Genomic DNA, 12444 nt, shown 5'->3' with positions numbered 1-12444 from the left:
TGCCTTGTCTTATGAATTGATATTGCTAATTCCATGATAAAGTAGTGATCCTTTTTAATACTTGTGATAAACCTGTTATTGATTTCTGAGAAACCCTAATATTGATTCTTGTGATACCTTGTTGTTTGATCCTGTTCGTTTTGATTTATAACAATTTGATTGATTCATACCCTATTATATTTCCTTTTTCCTTTGTCACCCTATGATCTCGTAAATCCTAATAGAACCTTTATCAATTTCCTTGTGAAATATTTTGATTAACCTGAATTCTTCATTAACTTGAATACCTTTGCCTTGTTGATTAATTCCCTTGTATACCTCGAACTTGATTTCTAGTATTGCTTCAATAATTCCCTATATTGTCCATTGCTTATAATTGGAATTCCTTGAACTACCTTTATTTGATAACTATCCTTTATTTCCATATCCAAACTTTGTAACTAGATGTACGCCATGTACTACACTTGATATCAGAAACTCCGACCTTTGTTGATTATCGTTATAAATCTTTTTCAATACTTTCTTCCTTAGTTGTTGAATCATTGCTACTCATCTTTGATGATCCCTCTTGTGAGAAGATAATTCAATTTCTGATAAGAGTCCCATAACTCTAATCCTCGACTGATAATTTAAATCCTATTATTTAGAATCCTTGTAATTTCTCCCTGGCATCAGTTTTATAAAAGATAATCGCTCTTTAACAAAAGAATGTTTTCTTGATTTAGTGGATTAGACTCACATGCAAGTCCCTTTCAAACCAATTGATAGGCTTAAATGTTTCCTAGGGATCCCATTATATTTAAGAACCCAGCGAGGTTCGGGATTACTTCGCGGCTGATCACCGGCTGTAATCCGTAGCATCCTAAAATGAAGTTTTTGAAGTTGTTTTGATTATAAATGTTTATAACATAATGTCGTGATGCCATATATCTTGTCCATGATGATATTATGCCTTTATGATATGATGCTCCTGCTATTGAATTACACTAAATGTCAGCTTTCACCCTATATTAAACCTTGATTCTTGAAATCCCAAACCTTTCTTCATAAACTTGTATAGCCAAAGATAGAAATCTGCCACCTAGAGATTTAAAAGTAGAATGCCTCAGATTTTGCTATTGTTACTATTATTGCTTTATAGAATTGCTATGTAGTTACTTGCTGAGCTTTTGTGCTCATATATATTTGCTTTGCTCTAACCATGGAAATTAAGAAAGAAGATGGCCAGACTTAGGCGCAATGCTCGTAAGAGCGTACCTGGACCGTGTTGTAGGCTTCCAGATGCCAGATCAGGTAGTACAGGATGTGTGAGCAAGCGCTTTAGTTGGAAAGTTATAAGGATACAATGGGTTATCTGTCGGTTCCAAGTCGGAATTGATTGTGTAAATTAAATATTATTTTGGGTTGTAATATATATTATCTGGTTGGTAGTTGTAATCTTGTCTTAAACTTAATCCTGTTTAGATCCTGTTATTAGTTAATCGGGGTTTATGCTTATTTAGTATTAGTTTAATGGTGTGTGCGTCCTCATTTCCTAACCCCGAGATTGAGGGCGTCACAGCTGCTACTAGGTTATATGGAGCCAATAGTGAGCACGCCACCGCTAATTATCTTGTGGAGTAGGCTAAATAAGTTTTGAAGGAGTTTGAGGAGATTGGATATCCAGAGTTTTCTTATAGATAGAGGATGGTGCTATGACAAATGTTATATGTATAGTAGTAATGTGGTGTATATCAGCAAGCTTTTGTTTTGTTATATATAATAGACTTGCTGACTTTTGGGTAGACCTGTTGTACCTTACGATATCAAAAATGATAACGAGAGTATCATCGGTAATGCTAGATGGCAGCATTGGAGTGGAGTTACGAATAAGATAGTATGCAACGATAACTGAAGTTTTCATCGACAAAGGAAGGAAAAAAGGACACAATAAGAGGTAGAAGATATATTAAAGTGGATGGACTCTTACGTGATTGTTTTCTTAATTTGGTACCTTGTTATGCTTGAGAAGGACAACAATCAACTCATATTGTATTGACAACCAGATTTGCAATTTTTAAAATTTTAAACAAGTTTTCGAAAGAGATTTCTTAACAAAATTTCTAAAATTTCTTTAAACAAAATAAGTTTTAAAAAATTGGTTGTCAAGTTACTACTTGAGTTTTTATTTGTTATAAGAATCAGATTACCTAGAAAAATGCTTGTTCCAGACTTAGTATTTTTAATTCAGAGGGCCAAGTGGACCCGCTATTTAGGGGAAGTTTCAAATTTTCCGACAAAAGAGTGCAAATCTTATTTAATAATATTAACAATAGAATCAGCATGCAGAGACGTAATTTATCCAATTCCTAAGACTATTGAAGTTTAAAGAATTTATTGATTTAAAAGAAGCCTGAGTATGATCGAAGATGACTGAGAACATTTCCAAATTATTTTTTTGGGAGAATATTATTATTAGCAGAAGAGTCGATATGTTGGATGATCAATAGTTATTCTAAGTGGCATAGACAAAATTTGAAGTTATAATTATAAATCCCGTAAGAACGCAACTATGGTCAAATTATTAAAATATTGAACGTGAAGGCACGATGCTAATGATACAAGACTGAATAAAGTAGTAATTTTGTATAGTGATCAATTTATGAAGGCATTTCAGAGGACTTTCTGAAGTTATTATATGATCTAAATTGGGATCTATTGATCGAACGTGATGGTATACATAAGTGAAATATGGATGATGACCAACAATATCATTCTTTTATTTACAATATTATAGTATATATTCTTCTTGATTCCTGAGTAAGTATGAACTTCTCTCATTGTAAGTTCTGTGAGGTGATAAGAAAAAGAAGATTGTTGTATTCCTTTCAAAATCATTTCCCCCCCTCAAGTTTTGCTTCCTGATTGAGACAAGCAGTGTTATGGTGTGACGCTTTGCTGGAATGACGAAGAGTCTAGCAGGACGCCATCTAATCATGTGTTGTATGCCATATGGTATGAAAGACTGGCCATCTTAAGTACCAATGTGGTTGTCTCATTCATATTAAAATTATTACCCATTCTTTCTTTTTCAACTATAAATTTTTTGAATTATGGATCCTTTTAGTTATTTTGTTGCAGTGTAGTTCTTTACAAAATATTTCCAAACAAAAATCAACCTACTAAGAATCAAGCGGGCAAAGTTCCAACAATTAGATTTACATATTTCAAGTGTGGGAAACCAGGGCATATGGCAAGGATTGTAAATTACCAGCCCTAGTCAGTGATGTGCTAAGAATCATGTGATCTACTCCAATTGTGAATGAGTCTCCAAGAGTGAGAGTTTTTGTTATGTATGTAAAAGATGCTATTCAGGATACGGATGTGATGGCATGTATTCTTACTGTGAATTTTTTATGTGCCAAAGTATTAGTAGATTCGGGAGTAACTCGATCAATTATTTCTCAAGATTTTATCGAGCTCAATTGTTAAATGAGATTATGACTATAGAACTAAAGAATCAAGAACGTGTATATGTTAACCAAGTTTGTATGTGTGAGATTGAGATTTCTGGCAATAAGCTTTGTGCTGATTTGAGACCATTTAAGTTAGAAGAATTTGACGTTATTCAAGGGATGGACGGGCTATCGGAGCATGATACTCAGATAGACTGTCGTAATAAGAAGGTGATTCTGAAGATGCCGGATGAGAAAGTGGTGACATTTAAAGGTCAAAGGCAAGCAAAGAAGTTTTTATCGATGATTCAAGCTAAAAAGTTACTGCGACAAGGTTGCAAGCATTATATGGCATATATAATAGATATAAGTCAGGAGCCAGCAAAACTTGAAGACATTCCAGTGGTCAATGAGTTTCCAGACGTGTTTCAAGATGAGTTACCATGACTTCCTACAGATAGAGGAATTGAGTTTGCAATCGACTTAGCACCTAGAACGGAACCTGTATCTAAGGCCCTACAGAAGGGCTTTAGTTGAAATGAAGAAATTGGTGAAGCAATTTCAATAATTAATTTAAAAAGGAGTGATCAGACCTAGTGTATCCCCATGAGGTGCACCGGTGTTAGTTGTTAAGAAGAAAGATGGAAGCATAATTATGTATCGACTATCGGGAGCTCAACAAGCTTACTATTAAGAACAAGTATCTGTTACCTCGAATCGATGATTTGTTTGACCAGTTAAAAAAAAGTAAAGTACTTTTCTAAGATTGATTTGAGATCAGGGTATCACCAATTGAAGATTAAACCTGAGGACGTACCGAAGATAGCTTTCATTACTAGGTACGATCATTATGAAATTCTAGTAATGTCTTTTGGATTGGCCAATGCACCAACAATATTTATGGACTTGATGAACATAATCTGTAAGGAATATCTGGATAAGTTTGTAATTGTGTATATTGATGATATCATGGTTTACTCGAAGTCAACGAAGGACCATGCGGAGAATTTAAGAATTAGATTTGGGAATTTTGAGAAGGGAGAAATTGTATGCTAAGTTTTCAAGGTGTGAGTTTTGGTTGCAGGAAGTTCAATTCTTAGGACACATAGTCAGTAATGAAGGATCAAAGTGGATCCAGTGAATATTGAAGCTATTATGTGTTAGGAAAGACCAAAAACACCAACAGAAATGAGAAGTTTCTTAGGATTAGCAAGATTTTATCGAAGATTTGTTCAAGATTTCTCGAATTTCAACACCTCTGACGAAACTTACCAGGAAGAACGAGAAGTTTATATGGAACGAGAAGTGTAAGGAAAGTTTTTAGGAGTTGAAGAAGAGATTGATCACGACACCTGTGTTATCACTTTCAGACGATCAAGGAGAGTTTGTAATTTATAGTGATGCTTCTCAGGTATTAGGTTATGTTTTGATGCAGCATGATAAAGTTATTGCATATGCGTTTAGACAACTAAAACCTCATGAGCAGAAGTATCCCACGTATGACTTGGAACTGGCAGCAATAGTATTCGCCTTAAATATTTGGAGACATTATTTATACGGAGAAAGATGTGAGATTTATACGGACCATAAGAGTTGAAATATTTATTTACACAAAAGGAACTTAACATGAGACAATGAAGATGGTTGGAGTTGATCAAAGACTATGATTGTACGATTAACTATCACCCAGGACAAGCAAATGTAGTGGCAGACGCGTTAAGCAGAAAGGAGAGATTGAATGTGTTATTGTTCACACTAAAACACACGTGAAAATATACGCAAGCGTACACGATCACAAGTAGTATAAGATTTAAGTCAAGTTTGTTCCAACGAAGACTAGTTTAGGTTAAGTTCAGATTATGCACGTATGCAATAATGTATGATTATCGTTCACAGCTAAGAAAAGTAACAAATTTGAGTTGATTGACTACCTAAGAGATTATACTAGCATGCATTCACTAAGAGATTAAAAATGAATTACTTATATGAGAATAAAACATGGGATTCTAACTTTATTAAATACTTCATTCAAAGTTTATGTCTTTATCAATAGTATGCGAAGATGATGACAACTAATCAGATAACATGAAATTTGTATACGCTATCTTTCGATATATGTATACCCTACTACTAAACATCCACAATTAAGATAGAAGTTGAGTAGACACCAATTATGCTTGAACCCTATATGTCTATAAGATTTGAAAACATAATGGTTTAAGAACAAGTTATCTATTGTGATTACATAGGGTGTGTAAGATGGTTAAAATTACACTACGAATCATGCATGTCAATTCATACATAAACGTATACTAGCATGGCAAGTTCTAAACCTCTATATTCAGTGTCGCTTCAATAGAGATTAACAAACAATCTTAAATGTTAGCTACGCATCAAAGACAAATAAGCACAACCCAACTAGGAAATCATAAATCACCACACACTAAAGATTTGGAATAATCAACTATTGAAATCCATAAATAAATCCGCTACTGTGACGGTATGCCGAAGCATATCCAACTAAACAAAAGGTACCCAAGGCACATATCGGCCTAGCAAGGTGTTATATCTTGTATAACACATAGCTCACGCTAGACCGCCGCCACGGCCTCTTACACAACCATCCAACCCATAAAAAAACAATTTTCCATCAAAGGAGTCGAATCAAATGACATCCTTAACCACGTAACTCCCCATTTCTCATGGTCCGGAGTTAACTCAACAACCAATGGCGAAATAACCAGAACAATTAGTTATTCGCTAATCTCAATTCAACGTTCCACCGTATAGAGTAATTTGTAGCGAAATATAAAATGTTTAACTATTCTGAACTTAGAATAGTATGGAAATTGAAAGAATAGAGTTCAGAGTCAATATCACTTGAATGATAAGTGAAGATATAAATACTTGCATAATATGATTCGAAATAAATGTCACTTCAACGATAAGTGAAGTTAGGGTACTTGCCTGGTATGCTCAATAACTTCTTACTATTACTCTGGCTTATAGTTGCTGGCTACTATCTCCGTCTAACACTTGACTGCACTCCTTGCTACTCGATTCTATAAACAAAAGGACTATCTTAACTGACAGAACCAAACTCAATCGACGTAACTATACGTCTTGACATCTACCCAATCGTTTATAACTAATCATAACATTTTAAAACTGTAAACAGATAGCATGCATATCACGTAATATGTAATCATGTCATTTATATATCATGTAATCACATATTTCATGTATCATATAAGTCAGATCGTCAAAACATAGGTTTTAGTACGTTCAGAATTAAAATCAGGTCAATATTAGCATTTACCGATCAAATACCAACTCAAACTCATACACAAATCAAATGACATTGCAATACAAAATAAATTAAGACTCAAAAGTATTTTTATTGGAAGCGTAATATTTTTCTGAGTCTGTACGCATTCGTTTCGTATTAAACGGACGAACGGTTTATTTATTATGAATAAAATAAGAAATAATTGGAAATAAATCAATTAATAATATTATTAATTGATTTTTAAATACCAAATTATAATTTTTTAAAAGCTTAAAAATATTTTTTAGGAATTATTTGAATTAATTATAAATAATTTACATTTATTTAACTATTATTAAATAAAATTAATTGATTAAATGAATTAATCAATTAATCAAACTCATAAATAATTAACTAAAATAAATTATAAATAATTAAATCACATTTAGTTTTGAAAATAAATAAAAAAAATATAATTTTAGGAATTTAAAATAATTCAGAAAATAATTTTTAGAATTTAAAATAATACCTAAATGATTTTTGAAATTAAAAGAAATGATTTTGAAAATTGAAATTGAATTTTAAATTAAAAATAAAAAGAATTTGGCAAAAACAGTTTCAGGGTTTGGGTTTTGGGAAACAAGGATCGAAACCGGGTTATTTTTAATCAAAAAAACGGGTCTTGAAGAAGGTGGCCGGGTCGGGTTTGAAGCCGACCGGAATCTGGGCTGAACCCAGAATCCGGTGACTTCTGCCGGATTCCGGCAACACCAAACAGCCCCCTACACACTCCATTTATTAACTATATGGCACCCAAATCATTCCCCGATCCCCCGCAACACGATCCAGCCGACAGCAGCCGCAAACACTCCACCGTTCATCTTTTCCGGCGAGCTCAACATCCAGTCTGGCAACCCAATCGGAAAACTCCGATTTCGACCAAATCGGTACCAAAACTCGAGTTCTCAGTATCAAAATGAAGCCCGGAATAATTAAAAACTAACCCAATCATCAAACATCATCAAGAACATCACTATAATCCAGAAAATTGAATTGAAAAATTGAAAAACTTAAAACCCCAACTTACTCAAATCGTAATCAAAATTAATAAAACAAGATGCTAAACCACTCCTTGTAATCCCAGGAACATTAATCCATTAACAAAAACATCAAACAATCACTCAAAATTCAAAAACGAATTTCTCAAGAACAAAATACCCAAAAATTCGATTTTTATAAATACTATACCTCAATTCGTGATTTTGATGCCACTAGAACGGGCTCGATGAGAGCTTTGATTTGGTTATTAGAGCTTTTCAAATGGATTCCTGAAGCACCCAATATATTCCAATCTTTGTTCGTGAATGAATCTCACCCCCAGTTGTTCTTGATATCTTTTTCTCTTTTTTTGTTTTTTTTATTTTCTGAAATTTTAATAAAAATAAAATACGTAAAATAATTTCTGATCAGCAATTTATATGTATACATAAATTAATACCCAAAATAAATTAAGGGTGTTTTTATCCCATAATTTTATTAATTAAGGTCCCAAAATAATAATTACGGGGAATAATTTTAAAAATAATAAAATACAAAATTAATGTCAAAATTGCCCGAAAACTGCGAATAATTCAAAAATACAAAAATAAAGGGTATTTGAAATACGATTAATTTTATAAAAATAAAAACACAGATTTTGTGGGGTTTGACGTCCCTGTGGGGTCCCGGTCCACTGATTTTTAAAACACAGAAACGATCCCTAAATTACCAGAAAAACCCAAAAACACTTAAACTACATTCGAACACGGATAATTGAAATAAAATGAGTATCTTAATAAAGACGCTAATAAATACGCGTTCCGATTGCAAATAGATTCATATAATTGCAGTTTCAACATATTATCCAATCAAAAAAATTTCTGGCCCGCACAGAAACACACATAACAGCTATACCATCTTATATCATGGTAATAATCACTTTAAATTCATAAAACACATAATATTTAATTATTTAATATATAATATTCACATAATTTTTCCCAGATATTACATCCTTCCCCCCTTAACAGGATTCTGTCCTCAGAATTAGCCTAGGAAAACAAGTGAGGATACTTGGATCGCATTTCGCTTTCCAACTCACAGGTCGACTCTTCAACCTTGGGATTCCTCCACAAGACTCGCACTAACGACACAGACTTATTCCTAAGCACTCTTTCTTTCTTATCTAAAATCTGCAATGGTTGTTCTACAAAAGATAAATCTGGATGAATCCCGATTCGATCGTATTCTATCACATGGTTTGAATCAGGCAAATAACGCTTTGACATTGACACATGGAACACATTGTGAATATGCTGCATGTGAGGTGGTAATGCTAACTCGTAAGCAACCTTTCTCACACGCCTCAAATTCTCAAAAGGGCCAACATAACGCGAACTCAGCTTTCCTTTCTTCCTAAATCTTGATAAACCTTTCCAAGGTGAAACCGTCAATAACACTACTTCACCAACTTCAAATTCCATATCCTTTCTGGCAGGATCAGCATATTTGCATTGGCGATCTTGAGCTGCTACTAATCTTTTCCGAATGAGTTCTATTTTTTCCTTTGTCTGCTGGATCAATTCTGGACCTAAAATCTTTCTCTCACCAACTTATTCCCAACATATTGGAAATCTGCATCTTCTCCCGTACAAAGCTTCACAAGGTGGCATTCCAATACTGGCATGATAGCTGTTGTTGTAGGAGAATTCAACCAATGGCAAATGTTCGTCCCAACTCCCTTCAAAATCTAGTGCACATACCCTTAGCACATCTTCAATAGTCTGAATTGTCCTTTCACTTTGACCGTCTGTCTGCGGATGATACACGATACTCATATTCAGCTTCGTTCCGAGACAATCTTGAAAACTTCTCCAAAATCTTGAATTAAATCGAGGATCTCTGTCTGAAACTATGGATACTGGAACTCCATGTCGTGTCACAATTTCCACTACACCATAAATGGCCTACAGCAACACCAAGAAAATGTTACAACAGGCCCAAAAAAGTGTTACCACAGCCAGAAAAAGCCCTAAGGTAACATAAAAATTAAGTTGCTTTTTTTCGAGTTACCTTTGGCCCCTAAGGTAACATCCCCTTTACCCTGCTGTAACATTGAATTTTATGTTACAATAGGCTTCAAAGGTAACATCAAAGTATGTCTATAGTATCATACTATATATGTTACCTTTGTACTTAGAATTTGTAAAAAAAATGGACCCTACATGTGGACCCCACCTGTGGGCCCCACACGCGGGCCACAAAAGCATTGTAACATTTTTTTCCTACTGTAAGAGTTTTATAATGATTGGTATTATATTATACCAATTTGTTTGTAACATTGAAGTACCTAATATAACAAATTTCTAAAAAAAAATTGACAAAATTTGTTTGTAAATTGAACATGCCACAAACCTGTTTTTTATACAAGTCAACAAAATAACCAAAAATAATACAACCTTGTACCTCTAACTAGGTATAAATAACAAGACAAGCTAAATGGCTAATACAAATGCACCCTTATCACTACAATTAAAAGCACCGACTTTTAACTAATCATCAAAATCTCAGTAACTGGCTTTGAACCGCTAACATCATGTTGCGTCTCATCTGCTTCTCTAATTTTAACTCCAAGTTACCTCTGCCTTCCTGTGAGTCAATGATGTTAAGTTCAGTTTACATCTATCCAGCAAATCCAAATATATATGAACATATAAAAACAATCAAGACACACAATATATGTGTTCAAATATTATTATGAACTATGGCAAGGCCCCGAAAAGGGCGTTAAAATTATTTCCCGGGAGAGATCATTTAATTAGACCCAAAACCCTGGTGACCTAAAGCCTCTTTGTTCGCGTATCTTGTCCACATTTTTCATAATTCCCAACACGGCTAGAAATGCATTTGGTCCGGATGCACAGCCCCGGTCTGCTATGCATAGAAAATTTATTTAAATGAAGGATGCTGCGTAACAGAAATGTAAAATAACTTTGGACCCTGAAAATTGACAAGATCATTCGTGTTGATACCCAATTGTGTGTGTTCAGTTCATATGAAAGAGGCTACAAGTGTACTTACAAGGTGAAGCCATGAAAAGTGTTATTATCAGTAGAGGTAAGAAAGCCAGACCCATCTGGAGACCTACACAAACTCATCAATATCACAAACAAATTTCAATAATAATTAAAAACAAAAACAAATGGGCACTAAACAAATATCAAGAAAATCAAGAAAAAGGGATGTAAAAATAAAGCATTAATATTTTGAGAATCTTTATACAGTGTAGTGTACCCAGAATTTACACACATACACTAAATTGAAGAATAATCACAGGACATTTAATCAAGTATCAAATCAATCAAAAAAATGACCACAAGAACAGAAATGAATTTAAGAATCAGGATAAACTCCAAAGATCATTAAATAAAACATTCTCCTAGCGGATATGAGCTATATATCTTCTGTCATATAGAAATCTGATGAATCTATTTCAATGATTTTCCAGGTCTGTTGCTGTAGGAAATGAACTGTTCTTAAAAGCCTATAATGGTTCTAACCTAAAGACATTGTTACCTGCTATGGAAAACATTCAAAAGGCTTTGAATGAAGCTGGCCATAACAATATAAAAGTAACCACCCCACAAAATGTTGATGTATATGAATGAGGTTCAGGTGTTCCATGTGATGGTCATTTTCGCAGCGACATCAAAGACATTATAGGTAAAATTGCGAAATTTCTCAGTGACAACGACTCTATGTTCCTTATTAACATCTACCCTTTTCTGAGTCTTTACCAGAACCCAGATTTTCCTGTCCAATTTGCTTTCTTCGATGGAGGGGCCAAACCTGTTCAAGACAAAAACATTAGCTACAACAACATGTTTGATGCAAATATTGACACTCTTTATTGGTCTTTGAAAAAAGCCAACTGCTAATGCCAAGATGGCTAAAAAATTCTACGACCGATTTTTCAGAAAAAATGGCAACTAACAAAGGAACTCCTCTCTATCCTGGCTACATTGAGTGCTACCTTTTCAGTCTAATGGATGAAAATCTAAAAAGTGTAGCCCTGGGCCCATTTGAGCGCCATTGGGGGATTTTTAGATACGACGGACAACCAAAGTACTCACTAGACTTTACAGGAAACGGGAACGATAAAATGCCAGCAAAGAATGTGCAGTATCTTGAGCAGCAATGGTGTGTGTTGGACACCGACAAAGTCAAGAATCCTAAGGATGCAGAATCCAATGTACAATATGCATGTACAATGGGTGATTATACCAGCTTGAAGGATGGAGGATCATGCAGCAATTTGGATGAAGCGCATAAGGCATCGTATACATTTAACAATTATTTTCAGATTCAAAATGAAGATGTGGAAGCTTGTGACTTCAAGGGCACATCAAAGATAGTGAAGCATAATGCATCTACCGGTGGTTGTCTTTTCTAATTAGCTTTACAAAGTGATGGAATCAGAGTCCCCATAGCATATAGATACATATTTAAAGATAAATTGTGCCAGCTACAAATACTTTTTACTTGTATAAAAGAAAATGTGTATCACAACTTTGTGTTTGTGTGTGTCAAATAGAGACAGGGAACTATGCAAGTCTATTATTCATATAGTAAAGTGATGTGTAGTTTGCCCAAATTTATACCAGCAATAAAGATCTTCTTTCAAGGTAAACAATGTGAGCAGAA

At 34.1% G+C, this 12444-nt stretch overlaps 1 pseudogene; it reads left to right on the top strand.

Moving 5' to 3' along the window:
* Window positions 1–3479: 3479 nt before the first annotated feature.
* LOC141679677 (glucan endo-1,3-beta-glucosidase 8-like) lies at window positions 3480–12193 on the top strand (annotated as a pseudogene).
* The last annotated feature ends 251 nt before the right edge of the window (window positions 12194–12444 follow it).

Source organism: Apium graveolens, chromosome 8 (assembly GCF_009905375.1).
Source record: "Apium graveolens cultivar Ventura chromosome 8, ASM990537v1, whole genome shotgun sequence".
NCBI lineage: Eukaryota > Viridiplantae > Streptophyta > Magnoliopsida > Apiales > Apiaceae > Apium > Apium graveolens.
The sequence above is the reverse complement of the archived record's forward strand: the minus strand, read 5'-3'. Positions and strand labels throughout refer to the sequence as shown.